Here is a 16,860-nt window from a genome sequence, read left to right on the forward strand (position 1 = left end):
TGGAACCCATTTTCTTTCAGTGTTTGAAATATGTTATTCCAGGATCTTCTAGCTTTCAGAGTCTGTGTTGAAAGATCAGCTGTTATCCTGATTGGCTTACCCCTAAATGTGATCTGCTTCCTTTCTCTTGTAGCTTTTAAAATTCTCTCCTTGTTCTGTATGTTGGGCATCTTCATTATAATGTGTCTAGGTGTGGGTCTCTTATGATTTTGCACATTCGGCGTCCTGTAGGCTTCTAGGATTTGGGGTTCTGTCTCATTCTTCAAATCTGGGAAGTTTTCTCGAATTATTTCATTGAATAGATTGCTCATTCCTTTGGTTTGAAACTCTGTTCCTTCCTGTATCCCAATGACTCTTAAATTTGGTCTCTTGATGTTATCCCGTATTTCTTGGATGTTCTGCTCATGGTTTCTTAACAGTCTTGCTGAGCTGTCTATGTTCTTTTCAAGTTGATATACTTTATCTTCATTGTCTGATGTTCTGTCTTCTAAGTGTTCTACTCTGCTGGTAGTATTCTCAATTGAGTTTTTAAGTTGGCTTATTGCTTCCTGCATTTCTAGGATTTCTGTTTGTTTGTTTTTTATAACCTCTATTTCCCTGTATAGTTGATCTTTTGCTTCTTGGATTTGTTTATGTAATTCATTGTTGAAGTGATCTTTCATTGTCTGATTTTGCTGTCTGATGTCTTCCTTGAGACTCCAGATCATCTGAAGCATGTATATCCTGAATTCTTTATCTGACATTCCATCAGCTGCAGCTATTACCTCTTCTAAAGTTGAGTTGACCTGCAATGCTTGTGGTCCTTTCTTTCCTTGTCTCTTCATACTGTTCGCGTTCCTTTCTTCTTGGTGAAACTGTTGTGCTATTGAATTTTCCCCCTATATATTTATATTGGTCTTGTATAGTTGCAAAGTCTCCCTCGCAGGCACGGGCGGCGGCTCTGCCCCTCCTCCAATTGGGGCAATGTGCCTACCACGCCGGCAGGCCGCTGGGCCTGCTCTGCCAGTCGGTAGCAGGTCCGCCGTCCTTGCAGGCGCGGGCGGCGGCTCTGTCCCTCTGCAGGCCGCTAGGCTTGTTCTGTCGGTGGTCGCAGTTCTGCCTACTTTGCAGGCGCAGGCAGCGGCACTGCCCCTCTGCAGGCCTCTGGGGCTGTACTGCCAGTGGGTCGCAGGTCCGCCTACTTTGCAGGCGTGTGGGGGGGGGGCGGCTCTACCCTTCCTCAGGCCACTGGGCCTGTTCTGTCTCTCGGTTGCAGGTCTGACCTGTTCTGATGGTGGTCTCAGTTCCGACTACCTTGCAGGCGCGGGGGGGAGGGGGCGGCTCTGCCTCCCAGCAGGCCGCTGCTCCTCTTCTGCCGGTGGGTCGCAGGCCCGCCTACCTTGCAGGAGTGATTGGAAGCTCTGTCCCGCCGCGGGCCACTGGGCCTTTTCTGTCGGTGGTCACCCTTCCCCTACCTGGCAGGCGAGGGGGGTGGGGGGCGGCTCTGCCCCTCAGCAGGCCGCTGGGCCTGCTCTGTGTTTGGTCCCAGTTCCCTCTACTATGCCGGCGCAGGGGGAGGGGGCGGCTCAGCCCCTCAGCAGGCGGCTGCTCCTCTTCTGCCAGTGGGTCGCAGGCCCGCCTACCTTGCAGGAGTGATTGGAAGCTCTGTCCCGCCCTGGGCCACTGGGCCTTTTCTGTCGGTGGTCACCCTTCCCCTACCTGGCAGGCGAGGGGGGTGGGGGGCGGCTCTGCCCCTCAGCAGGCCGCTGGGCCTGCTCTGTCTTTGGTCCCAGTTCCCTCTACTATGCCGGCGCAGGGGGAGGGGGCGGCTCAACCTCTCAGCAGGCGACTGCTCCTCTTCTGCCGGTGGGTCGCAGGCCCGCCTACCTTGCAGGAGTGATTGGAAGCTCTGTCCCGCCCTGGGCCACTGGGCCTTTTCTGTCGGTGGTCACCCTTCCCCTACCTGGCAGGCGAGGGGGGTGGGGGGCGGCTCTGCCCCTCAGCAGGCCGCTGGGCCTGCTCTGTCTTTGTTCCCAGTTCCCTCTACTATGCCGGCGCAGGGGGAGGGGGCGGCTCAGCCTCTCAGCAGGCGACTGCTCCTCTTCTGCCGGTGGGTCGCAGGCCCGCCTACCTTGCAGGAGTGATTGGAAGCTCTGTCCCGCCCTGGGCCACTGGGCCTTTTCTGTCGGTGGTCACCCTTCCCCTACCTGGCAGGCGAGGGGGGTGGGGGGCGGCTCTGCCCCTCAGCAGGCCGCTGGGCCTGCTCTGTCTTTGTTCCCAGTTCCCTCTACTATGCTGGCGCAGGGGGAGGGGGCGGCTCAGCCTCTCAGCAGGCGGCTGCTCCTCTTCTGCCAGTGGGTCGCAGGCCCGCCTACCTTGCAGGAGTGATTGGAAGCTCTGTCCCGACGCGGGCCACTGGGCCTTTTCTGTCGGTGGTCACCCTTCCCCTACCTGGCAGGCGAGGGGGGTGGGGGGCGGCTCTGCCCCTCAGCAGGCTGCTGGGCCTGCTCTGTCTTTGGTCCCAGTTCCCTCTACTATGCCGGCGCAGGGGGAGGGGGCGGCTCAGCCTCTCAGCAGGCGACTGCTCCTCTTCTGCCGGTGGGTCGCAGGCCCGCCTACCTTGCAGGAGTGATTGGAAGCTCTGTCCCGCCCTGGGCCACTGGGCCTTTTCTGTTGGTGGTCACCCTTCCCCTACCTGGCAGGCGAGGGGGGTGGGGGGCGGCTCTGCCCCTCAGCAGGCTGCTGGGCCTGCTCTGTCTTTGGTCCCAGTTCCCTCTACTATGCCGGCGCAGGGGGAGGGGGCGGCTCAGCCTCTCAGCAGGCGACTGCTCCTCTTCTGCCGGTGGGTCGCAGGCCCGCCTACCTTGCAGGAGTGATTGGAAGCTCTGTCCCGCCCTGGGCCACTGGGCCTTTTCTGTTGGTGGTCCCCCTTCCCCTACCTGGCAGGCGAGGGGGGTGGGGGGCGGCTCTGCCCCTCAGCAGGCTGCTGGGCCTGCTCTGTCTTTGGTCCCAGTTCCCTCTACTATCAACATCTCTCTTTTCAAACACAATTTCTTTGTAGTAAAAACTTCCAAATTTGTTTCTTCTAGTGTTCTAAAATCTACAGTACACTATTGTTTTCTACAATCTGTTGTGCACACCAGAACTTCTTGCTCCTAATTATAACTATGTACCCATCAATCAACCTTTCCCTATCTCTCTTATACTCCTATACTCCCTAGCCTCTGGTAACCACCATTCTTCTCTCAATTCTATGAGATTGACTTTTTAGATTCTACATATAAGTGAAATCATTGTCTTTTAGCACCTAGCTTATTTCACTTAATATAATGCTCTCCAGTTCCATACATGTTGTTGCAAATGACAGGATTTTGTGGGGTTTTTTGGGTTTGTTTTGTTTTGACAGGGTCTTGCTTGATTGGCAAGGCTGGCCTCAAACTTCTGATTCTCCTGCTTCAGTATTTTGGGTAGCTGGGATTACAAGTGTGTGCCACTGTTGGGATTTCATTTTTTAAAAATCTCTGAATAGCATTTAGAGATTAAAAAAATATGTTTATATACCACATTTTCTTTATTCATTCACCCACTGATGGACACTTAGTTGTTTTCGTTTCTTGGCTATTGCGAATAGCGCTGCGATGAACATGGGAGTGCAGATGTTTCTTTGATGTGCTGATTTCATTTCTTTGGGTGAGTGCATTTTTAGTCAGTAGATGGCTCACAGTTTCTGTATGTTGGGTTACAGTCTTTGAACTTGTTCAGAACACCTCTCTCTGGCCTTTTCTCTCATTATTATTGGGATCAAAACATCTTTTTCGACATGTCTGAGATGCTGCTCCTACAACTCAACAAATGCACTCCTCAGGATTTATCCTGAGGGGTTGGGCCCAGGTGGAGAAGGCAGCCGGTTAGAGGCTGTGGGCAGGGGTGGGGGGAGAGCAACATGCAGTTTAATGGCAGCAACTGCAAAATAGACTTAGGGATCTTGAGCCCACGGGGAACTCTATTGGGGTTGGGACAGGACAGGGTCATCTGGGTCAGTGTTCTTTGCTTGTAAGCAAGTGACCCAGACTCTATATCAGAAAAGGAATTTTCTGGAAAAGGATGAAATAGTTGTTGGATGTTGAAGAACCATACTCCCTCAGGAAGAAGACACTTGTCCTCCATTGGAATTTCTCTGTTCCACTCTTTTCTGTTACATCATTCTCCCAAAGGCTGAAAAGTCTGGAAGCCAGAGTCTGAATGGCTTAGCTGGGTTCGAGGTGCTACCATTTCCCCATGGGAGGACACAGGGAGAAACAAGATTCCTTGGAAAAGGAAGAATAGTTCCAGGAAATCAGGGTGCTTTCACCCTGAGGCATGTTGTTAGGCCAAAGCAAGAGCTCTCTGGTATGCAGGTTTTAGAAAGGAGCAGGGGAAACAGAGGAATGATTCCACCATACCCTTTCTTAGAACTGGCCAAATTCTGGGCAACACTTCCAAGAGGGAGATGACTACTTGAGGGGGAAGGTGTTCAAAATCAGCAACTAAGACGATGAACGTCTGGAAAACATAACTCAGAAGGAACGGTGGAAATAACTGAGGCTGAACCCAAATGAGAGAGGACCAAGTTGGCATCTACTGGCTGTCCTTAGATATGGTAAGGCCTGGTATGTAGAAGCAAGAAAATTATGTAATTTAATGATTCTAAAAGGAAGAATTGAAATCAAGAAACAGACTTTAAAGGGAAACAGATTTCTGCCCAAGGATCTAAGAAAACTCCTTCCAAAAAATGAAATGTGTTGACTTGTAAGGGAGGGAACTTCTTCCCACTGGAAAACCTCCAGTGTTCAATTACCTATGGCGGTAGGAACACTCCACGCTCTGCGGTTGGGGATGCTGACCTAATGGCTACCGATGGCCAGAGAGCTCTGCCTTTGAGACATATTTGCCATCAGCATTTTTTCATATGTGGAATTCCAGATGTGGACAATGTGAGTGACAACAGAGAGGACAAGGAGGGGCTCCCTGCATACCCCCTGGACCATTATCCAGGCCCCACACAGTATAAGCATACCACTGGCGAACTCTTTATACCAGAGCGAACTCTTTATACCAGAGCGTTGCTTTGCCCAACGGCTACTTTTGGAATGTGTCGCACTGCCCTGCCTCCTTCCTGTCCCTTTCAGTTTACCACTGAACAATGTTCAACAAAAATATGTCGAGCCTCTAGGGCTATACTTATTATTAGACGGCTAGAGAACACATATTTCAAAACATGTTGTACATGATAGATAATGATTTTTGTCAATTAAAATTTTTAAAAATTAAAAAAGATATCTGAGTTCGAAGGGACTTTTGTCATCTGTGAGTTCACAGTGCTTGATTATATTCAACGGCTTCCTGACAAGTTGGTTTGTGGCCTGATTTTGATTCCCTTCTGACACTCACAACTTCCTAAAGTGGTCCACACCATTTTGGGGCAGTTTTGGTTGCTAAAAATGTTTTTTTACTTAAAAGTAAAATCTACTCATTATGGCTGTATCTATCAAAATTAAGAATGCACACCCTTTGACCAGCAATTCTACCTATAACAATTTATTGAACAGAAACAGTCCCCACGGGTTCAAAGACATGTGTGCAAAGACATGCATTGCAGCCAAAGGCTGAGAATAATTTAAATGTTTAACCAGGGGACTGATAATATCTGTACTATGAAACTCCAGGTGGCTGTTAAAAAAATTAAACCATTCTCACACATTGAGAGGGAAAAACCTCAAAAGCATACCAATTTGTGAGAAAAGAAAATAATGGCTCAATAAGATGTACAGAATAATTCCATTTAGGTGATAGAAGGATGTACATGACCCTATGTTTAGGTTTTATCCAAAAAGCTGTACAGAACCTCTCTAATCTTTGTTTCTCTAAAAGGATGCATTAGAGACTGTCTACGATGGGCGCCTTAAACCGCCTCTTCCCCAGGTTAGACAAGCCGAGTTCCTTATTGCTTCTTCCTCCCCTGGCCATCTGGTTCCTCACCCCCTGCAGACCCAGGTTGTGGGTGGTACCACAGCAGAACTGGGGGTGTTCCTGGGCAAACTGAAGCCCACACACCACAGGAGGAGCAATGTGATGTGAGGGAGAGCGATGCCCACAGACGCAGCCCTGCACAATGAGGCCCTGTCCCACAAAGCAGTGGGAGTGTAGCATGCTGGGCATCGGGAGCGGGTATAGGGAATGGGTGGAAAGGAAGGGAGGCTGGTTGTTAAGAGGCCAGCTTTGCTAAGCTGCTCCCTGCCTTTGCTGCGTGAGTGTCCCTTACGCACAGACTAGTTTCCTAGAATAAAAGCGCATCAGAATTCCTTCCATGCATGTGTCTATACTTATTAAGGCATTTTACAAACTGGGTGAAATTTGCTACTCACCATAACCTGGGAGGCAGTGAAGCACTATTTTTATTTCAGGAAGAGATGGCTGGAGAGATTACAGGTTGACTCTGGTTTTCTGAGTCCTTACTGGATGGGCCCTTTCCACTATGCAGCCTGCCACTGATTTCACATAAAGACAAGCAAAAAGCAACAAAATCAAGCCCCAAAGACCATTTACTACATTTGCTGAAGTCTCATAACTTGGAAACAGGAAAATGTTTTCTGTGGCGATAGATGCAACAGATTGAATGGTTTTCCTTATCAGAAGTCTTTCCAGAGTCCCAAAGGATGTCTTCCCCTCCCCCAACCCTATATTGCCCTAACCCAGCCAGGAGTGATTCCGCTGGCCACATCTGGGCCTGCCTCCATCAAAGGGTAAGAGACCAGCTAAACTTCCCACTTAGGAGAAACACGGTCCCCTCTATGGCTTCATGAGAGAAGCCCAGAATATCCTCAGGACCTTGTGGGTCCCCCTCCTGCAGGGGCTGAAAATCCAGAGTGGCAGCTGAGAGGTGGGTAGGCTGAAGCAAAGAGGTCCTCTGGCAGTCGGGGTTAAAGAATTTGGATACCCAGAAGCCTTCAGCAAGCCTGGGCTATGCATATATATCACCCAGGCCCTTCCTGTTCCCTGTCCCCTGGCGCATCCCTGGGCCTGCTTGCCGGCCTCCAGTAACTTTATTTTCCCCTTTTATGATGCAGTCCCTGGCTATTTGGGCCTAATTTCATCATGATAAACAAGTTATGACAGCAGAAGAAGAGCACAGAGGAAAATTTCCTTGGAGTCTGGCGCACCAGCAGCCCCCTGGGAATAAGAAAAGGGCTTCTTTTCTTAGGCAAAGGAAAAGACATTTTACTAGATAGAGACAGTCTGTCTGTCTGTCTCTCTCCCTCTCCCTCTCAATTGTTCTAAACTGGCAAACACTGAGCTACGGAGAAATGGAGGAGGGAGAGGGAGGTGGAGGAATTTCTGCAGGAAGTGGCCGCTCCGGCCTCTCATAGATCTGGCAGTGGGGAGCGATGTTTAAAATATTTAATAGGCGGCCTGACCAATCAGAGCTGTCACCGCTGGGCCTCTGCAGCCAGCTCCAGGAGGCCCCCTGCTGGGCCATATGTTTCCCCCTTTGGTCGCGGGCGGGTGGGGAGGTGTGGGGCCCGGGGAGGGGCCGGGGCTGTTTACCATCGGGACAGTTTCCATCAGTCTGTGGTTGGCTGCGGCATTCACAGCAGCTGAATCAGCCCTGCTGGGGGAAAGCCAGTGGTCCCGTCCTCTTCTCAGGGTGCCTCGCACTCCCTGGGTGCGTGTTCCCCATCTCTGCCCCGCTAGATTCCTGGGAGCGTCTGCAGATGGCTGTTCTGCACCAGCCGGCCGTGCCAGAATGTCCTGGCGTACAGCTGGGTGGCCTCTTTGCCTGCAGAAGCTCATGTGCAACCCTGACATCTGAGGAACGAGCAGTTTCTGCTTTATCAGGAGGAATCTTCCTCTCGCTCTATCACCCTCCTGTTCCGGACGCCGGTGTCAATCTTCCCGGCTGGGCGCAGCAGGAGCGGATGCCTCTCTGCGTCAGGCATCCAGGGCTCTTCCTCTGCAAAACAGGAGGGGCCTGGGTTTCCCGAACCACGAACAGATGTCGACGTGAAGGAGGCTCCCCACCTGCCAAGCCAACGGCCGGCTTCCTTTCTCATCCTTCAGGGCTCTGAGTAACAAGACCTTTAGAAAAGCGTGGCATGCGCGCTGCGGTTACCACTTTCTCCCAAGACCAGCTCCATGAACTCCGGAGCGTGAGAAATCAGCCGGCGGTGGCGTGTTCTAAGATGAGAGGCAGAGGTGACAGGGAACCAACGTGCACATCGCTCTGGAGGCCTGGCTTCCTGCAACCCGCTCAGAAGGACAGTGAGGACGGGTTGGGCGCCTGTCTTGATGGAGAAACCCTTAGAAATTCCTCTTGCCTTTCACAGCCTGACACCTGTTCAGGTGAGGCTCGAGATGGCAGAGCTTCAGTACGTTTTTTTTTTTTTTTTTTAAATTCATAATATTTTTACTTCTAATACATATGTCTGGCTTCAAATCAGATACCTTCAGCCCTCCTAGAACCATTGCAGCCTAGGAGCTTCCTGGCCTAATCATGCTGTGCGGAGTCACCCGCCCTCTGATTTTAGTTCTGCAGAAATTAGCAGTAATCACTCTAAATAATAATTGTAGAGATAATCTGCTGACTTCTTGTTATGGAAATGAAGGGTTAGCTTTCTCTTCCTGTCTCCAGGCCCACTTGTCCCTCGCTTTCGAGGAGAGTTCTTGTATTTCTTCCTATCTTAGCTGCAAATGTTGATGAAATTTACCATTATTTTATTAGGTGCCACAATAGAAGAAGAATGCTTCCAATTACAGCATGATATGATACTTTTTTATCATAATGACATTAAGATGTGTTCTGATTTTCAAGACCTTACAATGGGGAAAACATGGTTTTAAAAATATTTATTATGAGTCAGGACATCACATCTAAGGAAATCATTGGGTTAGTATTTGCAAGTATTAACATTGTTTTGACCATGTAAATATTGTTGACAGTGAACTGTGATTACATTTCTCTGTACATCTTTTGCTCTCTGGAGTTAATAATTGCTTTATCTTCTTATTTTATGTATATATATACTTTATACATATATATGCATATATATGTATATGTATATATATAAATATAAATAGTTGATCCCTGAGCTTCCCTTTGTGTGATGAACACACTGGTCATCTCTCTGTGGCCTTTCATTTCATGTGAGGACATCTTCCTGGAACTATCATCATGCTCCAAACTCAGACAGGCTTCTCCTCAGGCCCACTGTTGTGACCCCAGAGCTTCCTTGAACCCCCTCTTGGGAATCTTCTTTCCTTGTATCTTGTGTTGGATCCTCTGTTTCTTGGAGCTTGTATCTTCTTTCTTGGCCAGTTCTTCCTTTTGTTGGAGCATATCCTCCAGTGGCTTTGGGAGAAAGTGTTCATGGCAGGTAAATATTTAGAGACCTTGCAATAATGTCTCTGCTCTCCCGTTGCACCTGATGGCTTATTCAGGCATAGAACTATACTTTGAAAATATATTTTTTGTGTGTGCGTGTTAGAGTCTTCCCTGAAATGTCTGGTGATTGCTGCACTCAAGTAATGTGTACGTGGGTGAAGCTTGTCAACTAGGAGTCTCACTGTGGGGTGATTCTGCAGACACTTGAATGTTTCACTAAGGCATCTTGCTAGACCATTCTCTGTAGTCTTTCTGGCCAGTTTCCCCAGCAGTGAATCCTCTAATCTTCTGCCTGTGGTGTTAAAGCCCCATTGCCAGCATTATGGGAGCAGAGAAGGGGGAAGGGGACTGTGGAATCTCACAATTCAGAGCACATACTTTTTTTAAAAAATTATTTTAATCTGTTATGTATGACAGCAGAACACATTACAATTCATATTACAAATATAGAGCACAATTTTTCATATCTCTGGTTGTACACAAAGTAGAGTCACACCACTCATGTTCAGAGCACAGACTTTTAGTTCTCTGTTTCCAGAGTGTATGGCAAGCAAGTTCTCAGCTGTGCCCAGTGTCCTCCAGTCCAGTCCCTCTCTGATTCAACCTTTCCTCATAGGTGCACATAGGGATGAGAAGAAACAACGGGAGTCAGAGTGTTTCTGGCACAAATGTTCAACACGTTTATTTTCAGCACATCTGTACCCAAGTTCTACAGAGGGGACCAGCATCTGTTTTTTCTAAGGTTTTGTGGTATAGCTGGTTTGCCTCTTTGGGTTCCCCTTTTGGGAGTTTAGATTTCAGTTTTATATTCTGTGTTAAATTCATCACTTTTCATTCACCAGCTTTTTTATTTCCTTCTGTCGTCTCTGTTCCTGTTCTCTCTTTGTCTACAGTGGTGTGCTGGTAAACAGTCCACAAATGACTCTTGGATAAAGTGAGGTACCTGATTTGCAGCAGTCTGACTGCCGAGGTATAAATACTTCTACTGTGACCAATTTGAAGGCACGGAAAGGACATCTCTGGATATGCAGTTGGAAAGAAATGCAAAGTAGCACCTCAGTATGTGAGATCTCTACTAACCCGGGACAACTGATGTGAGCAATGCTGGTTAGTAACCTCTAGAGAAAACATAGTTATAAAAGTATTAGAAAATTGTAAGTTTTGAGAATTTATTAGCTTTGCTTTTAATGTATTTTAAAAATTGTAAGCATATATCATTTTAGTTTTTTTGATTTGTTGTGTACTGGGGATTGAACTCGGGGTCACTCGACCACTGAGCCACATCCCCAGCCCTATTTTGTATTTTATTTAGAGACAGGGTCTCACTGAGTTGCTTAGCACCTTGCTTTTGCTGAGGCTGGCTTTGAACTCAAGATCTTTCTGTCTCAGCCTCCTGAGAAGCTGGGATTATAGGTGGGCGCCACTGAGCCTGGCCTTGTTTAGTTTTTAAAATGACTGTTTCACATCCAGCTAGAAAAATTCCTAAAAAAATCTTACAATTGGCTGGCACAAGTCAATATCTGCTGGGCCTAACCTACATTGGGTTTATGCCTTTGTAATGATTTTATTGTCTTTTTAGTGTATTATTAATAAACTTTTTTTTTTCAATCCACTGCTGTACAGCATGCAATTACTTGGCCTCCTATTGTTAACAGAATAGTAATCCAGCCAAAGTTCACTTGGTCTAATTGCAGTTCTCAAACCATGACGAGGAACGGTGTCAATGATTGGGCATGAGGTCTCACAGGTCAAGGCAGTGACTGCACCAACTCCCAATGTGATCTCAGTTTTGAAAAAGAACATTTACTGTGTCTGTGTTTCTTAGCAACTCTCTGAAGTGGCGCCAAGCAGCTCCTCACTCTAAACCTGACAACCAGGAAGAGTTTAACAAAGCCAAGCACCTGCATAGAGCCTTTTATTAGAGGAGCCCACAGCAGTTCACCAACGGTGCCTCATTTAGTCTCGCTGTTCCTCCCAGTGGGAGGAGGAGAGGAATCTCATCAGCCCCATTTTACAGATGGTCAAGAAGAGGCCTGACAGCAGATCAACACCAGCTCAGGCAAGATCAACAGAGTCTTCTTGTTGCCTGAAAATCTAGCATGCTCTCTCTCCATAGCAACAGAATCTTGTGCACTAAGTTATGTTTCCTGACTCTAGGCAGGTGGACGATTCAGTTTTACTATCTGAAATATCAAGGAGTTCTTTCTTTGTTGGTAACAGGATTGAACCCGTGGTTGCTTAACCACTGAGCTAAGTCCCCAGCCCTTTTTACTTTTAATTTTGAGAGAGTCTTGATAAGTTGCTGAGGACCTCCCTAAGTTGCTGAGGCTGGCTTTGAAATTGTGATCCTCCTGCCTCAGCCTCCAGAGCTGCTAGGATTACTGGTGTGCGCTACCACGCCTGGCTTCAAGTAGTTCTTTTAAATCCTAAATTGGATGATTCTGGTTCTGACCATTGTGAACCCTCCCACACCTTCTGTTGTGTGTGATTTGTAGTATTTTATGGTATGTTACCCAACATCATTCTGTCTAAAGAAGTAGGGGATTGTTGGCAGGTACACAAAGCCATCCTTTGGGTGCAGATTAAGGGTCCAGGTACTATAGTTTGGTTTCTCTGTTGAGCAGATAGCAAAGCATTAATAATGGCCAAAATAGAAAATAGACTTTCCAAACATTTGCTATGTGCCACATGTGGAATTTAGTATTTATATGCATCATTGCATTTAAATCTTTATAACAGAATTGTGGCTGGTATTAATATATCCCTATTTTGAAGATGATGAGAGTAAAGGTTAGACTGACAACACAGCCAGTGAGTGGGCTGGAAGCAAAACACCATCCCAGCCCAGACCCACATGCTTGTAGGGGCTATTGTCAGCCCTTCTGCTCCATCTTTTGCTAACTCAGCTGGCCTCTTGGCTAAAGGGACTAGTGTGGAGGTGAACCTGGCACCTAAGAGAGTCCTACCCCAGAACTTCCCACTGGACCTCTCAGAAGAGCCCTTTGTTCTGTGGCCACAGAGTCTGTGACTGTGACTCAGGGAGATGGACTTCCATGTCCACGGCTGTGTGAAGGTCACTTTCTATAGGAAGAGAAGACAAAATCTACACAGAGAGAGAAAAACAGAGATAAGGATGGGGGTTGAGGGTGGAGAATTCTCACAGCATCCAAATCTTTCCTTTAAGTTCTTGCCTCCATTGTCCAGCTAGTTTGAATTCAACTTTAAAAAATTTGTTCTTTTTAGTTATACATGACAGTAGAGTGTATTTTGACATATCATATATACATGGAATGTACTTCCCATTCTTGTGGTTGTGCATGCGGAGTCCCTCTGGTCGTGTATTCATATGTGCACACAGGAGAGCTATGTCTGATTCATCCCACTGTCTTTCCTATTCCCATTCAACCTCTCTTCCCTTCATTCCCTTTTGTCTAATCCAAAGTACTCCAATTCTCCCTCCCCACTTATTGTGTGTTAGCATTCACATACCAGAGAGAACATTCAGCCTTTGGTTTTTTGGGATTGGCTTATTTCACTTAGAAAGATAGTCTCCAGTTCCATCCATTTACTGGCAAATGGCATAATTTCATTCTTCTTTATGGCTGAGTAATATTCCATTGTATAGACGTGCCACTTGAATTCAGCTTTTGTCACTTGGCCACTGGGAGAGTCCCAACCAATACAGAATTTACACACCTGCTATGCTGCTGCTGGTACCACATTTACCAGGACAGGAGAGCCACCACTGGGTCTCTTGGATTCACTCCAACCTGTCTCTCTGAAATCTGTAAGCAGGTCAACTATGCACACACTACACCCCTTTCTTCCCCTCTAAATACATTCTGTATCTCCTCTGGAAGATTTTTCTTCCTGTCTTGTTACCCGATCCAAGCCTCCTAATGCAGATGTGGTTCGTAGTGATAAGAAGACACCTGAGTTGAGATGCATTATTAGGTCTTCTGATGCCAAGAGGCACAGAATTGAACAATAGGAGGACAGTCGCGACCTCAGCTGTGGGTCCCCTTACTGTACAGTTCCATTGGCCAATTTTTTTGGGGGGGTCGTGGGGCAGAAGCGGGGATGGGGACATCATGGCATTGCCAGTTTCATTTTGGCAAACAGGGCTAGTAGGCTTAAAGTTACCCTTGCCTCACTCTTCATGCATTTATTTAAGAAGTCTAATAAATAGTCTTCTGTAAGCCCTGGGGTTATAAAGCAATCTTATAGTCCAATCCTTAGAAGACTATAAAAGGTCACATTGATTCTTCCTTTCATTGTAATTGATACCTTAGATTACCTTCTAGAATGTAGGGGGCAGTGTGTGGAAGTGGGAACTACCTTGCTAGTGATACTTTTCAAAATGAATTACAAGCTAGAAAGGGCCAAGGGAGGAGAGGAGGTGGCCCTGGCAGTAGAACTTAATATAGTGTGGCCTTGGGGCAGGTGTAGGGACCCAGAGTAGGCAAAAGGTCCAGCCTTCCCTGCAGGGGCCAGCAGGCCAGGTGCTGAGGAGGGCATGGGGCTCTGTGGAACCCAGGGCCTGGGGTTGCTGTGTTCTGACGTGCTTTGGAACCAAGTAGACAAGAGCCACTCTGAGGCTTTAAACTCTTTGATGACAGGCTGTGAGGGATTGTGGTTCCCTTCACCTCTCTGCTTAACTGACTAGCAAATTGCCTTTGGGAAAAGTTGTGCCTTTAGGACAATAGCCAGGACAAGTGGAGCACATTAACCAGAGTGGCTGTAACATCGCACACAGGGCTAGACACAGAGAAGGAGCCTCTTTGGTATCCACAATACTTGCACTTAAGCAATATAAATTTTTAAGAATCTCTTCTCTCTTGCTTACTTTCTCCCTTTCTTTTCGTGGTGCTGGGGACAGAACCCAGGGGCCTCTTGCATGCTAGGTATGTACTCTACCACTGAGCTACACCCCAGACCCAATTTACAAGAATCTGAAAACTGCTGGCTAGGTGGTCTGAAAAGTCTCCAGTAAGCAAAGCATAATGAATGGAAATGGAGTGTACAGGACCCGTTACCTTTAACTTACCGTGTCATTGTTGGTCTCTTCACTAACTGTTGTTTTATTTAAATGATAACAAAAATGGCTCATCAGAGCGTTTGTGGATTCAGTGCTTTCTCTTGCAATCATGTTGTCCTAACTTTCTATCTTTAAGATGACTTTTAGCTCCTGAGGCCCCAGGTTTCCTGCAGAGGTGATGGTGATGGGTGTTCCAGCCAGGTGGTCAGGCCTTTGGTGGTCAAAGTGGTCAGCAGCCTCCAAGCTGGTCCTGGACCCTCCATGCCTCCCAGGGAGCACCCCTTTTTGCAGTACCTGCCTGTAACAGGACAGGGGTAGTTGGGGCAACCAGTACAGCGAAACCAAAGTGAAGTTCATTTGCAAGATTAAGTCTTAAAAGATACTGCAGGTCTCATAGTCAGTGCTTTCTCTTGGATCTCTCATTCAGGATGCCAGCTGTCACATCACAAGGACAGGCAGACTGTGAGTGGAGAGGCCATGAGGTAAGGAACTAAGACCTGTAGCCAGACAGTGAGGGCCTAAGCCCACCAATAACCATGCAGGTGCACTTGAGGGTGGAGTCAACCTCATGAGAGACCCTGAGTCAGGACCACTGAGCTAAATCACTCCCAGACTTCTGGCCCTCGGAAACTGTGAGACACCATGCAGGTGTGCTGTTGTAACCTACTGTACTGGGGGAAATTTGTTACACAGCAACAAAAATGATTACAGAAAGGAGAGTTGGTATTTCTTCCCTACTAGCCTTCCTCTCTCAAGAGGAGGCCCCCATGACTTCTATGGAGGGAGCTGTGCATGTCCACTATTAGAGGGGTTGGGGCATACTCTCTTCCTTTGCTAGGCTGGAGGTACCACATTTTGAATTAAATTTAGAAAGTGATTTCCCTTATGCTCTTTGCTACACTCTGATGACCCCTTTTATTTGGAGGTGTGGATGAAGGAGCACACATGGAATCTAGAAGATGATAGACAGCCATTCTTCTTGTCCCCATTTCATTTTGGTGGAGTAAGGGAAATATCTTTTTTTTGTGCACACAAAAGTTTTAGAAACTGGTCTCAAATAAGAAAAAAAAACTTCAATTATTTGTTTCTTATTATAAAAGCAGTAATACAAGTAGAGAAAAAAATTTAAAAACCAAAACCATTAAACACCAATAATGACATCATCCAGATGTAAATACTGTTAACAATTAGAGTATATCCTCAACCACTTGTACCTATGTATACAGTTATCCTTTGCTATCCATGGGAGATTGGGTCTAGGATCCCTGAAGATACCAAAGTCTGAGGATGCTCAAGTTTCTTATGTAAGAAGTGAAGTATTTGCATATAATAAATGCACATCCCACTGACACTTTCAATTATCTCTAGATTGCTTATGATACCTAATATAATATAAATATTATGTAAATAGTTATGCCATATTGTTTAGGGAATCATGACTGGAAAAAGATGGTACATATTGTACAGACACAAATTTTCTATGAAAATATCTTTGATCCATGGTTGGTTTAATCTGTGGATGCAGAACTCTCAGGTATGCAAGGCTGATTATATATTTTACACAAGTAGATAACATAAGTACTATTTTGTGACTTTGTTTTTCATTAGATATATAAACTTGTGTTTAGGTTGTTATGGTATCATGTCATTTACCGTTATATTTTTAAATGGCTGCATAGTATTCTATCATATTGTATCATACGTATTCTATCATTCAGATGTGTTATCATTTATCATACCAATTCCCTTCTATTGGTTATAAATTTATTTCTAATTTTGCTATTTTAAGTTAAGCTGTAAAGAATATGCTTGTAGCTAAATGTTTGTACCTACCTTGGCTACCTCTTTTAGAATAAGTAATAAAAAGAAAATGATTGAATTAAAGGTGCACAGTTTTTCAAGTTTTATTTTCTTTTTTTAAGTGACACTTAGTAAATATACTACATACACATTTTAATGCCTTTCCTACATGTGGCCAAATTACCTTTCACAGAGGTACCAGTCTATACCCAGTGAAATTAATTAGGATGTGTGTTGCCTTATACCCCTGCCAGCACTGAGTAGCTATTATTACTATTATAATCTTTCTGGCCTGCTACTTAAATGGGATACACAGGATTTTTCAACAAGTCTAACTTACGTTCAGAAATTGGTAGCAGCTTGGTGAGCAATCTCCAGTATAACCTAATACCAGCCAAGTAGAAGGGAAAACAAGTGATTGACTCCCAGGTCATGCTTAGGAGTTGAGAGGAAGAATGTCAAAAATTATAAATAAGTATTCAGGATGCAAGAAAGAGAGACAAGCATAAAATACTCAGGTGCTTTGGCTCTATAATTATGCTTTTGGAAATTTGGCCTAAAGAAAAATCTCAGTGAGGGGCTGGAGGTATGGCTCAGGGGTGGAGTGCTTGCCTCATATGCACAG

General features: G+C 46.3%; 1 long non-coding RNA gene across 1 annotated transcript; it reads left to right on the plus strand.

Moving 5' to 3' along the window:
• Window positions 1–7,722: 7,722 nt before the first annotated feature.
• On the plus strand, window positions 7,723–16,319 carry LOC139705459 (uncharacterized). The gene is made up of 3 exons (XR_011707419.1): window positions 7,723–8,384; window positions 10,291–10,504; window positions 14,863–16,319. It is a non-coding gene; the product is annotated as an uncharacterized lncRNA (long non-coding RNA).
• The last annotated feature ends 541 nt before the right edge of the window (window positions 16,320–16,860 follow it).

This window comes from Marmota flaviventris, chromosome 4, assembly GCF_047511675.1.
Source record: "Marmota flaviventris isolate mMarFla1 chromosome 4, mMarFla1.hap1, whole genome shotgun sequence".
Lineage (NCBI taxonomy): Eukaryota > Metazoa > Chordata > Mammalia > Rodentia > Sciuridae > Marmota > Marmota flaviventris.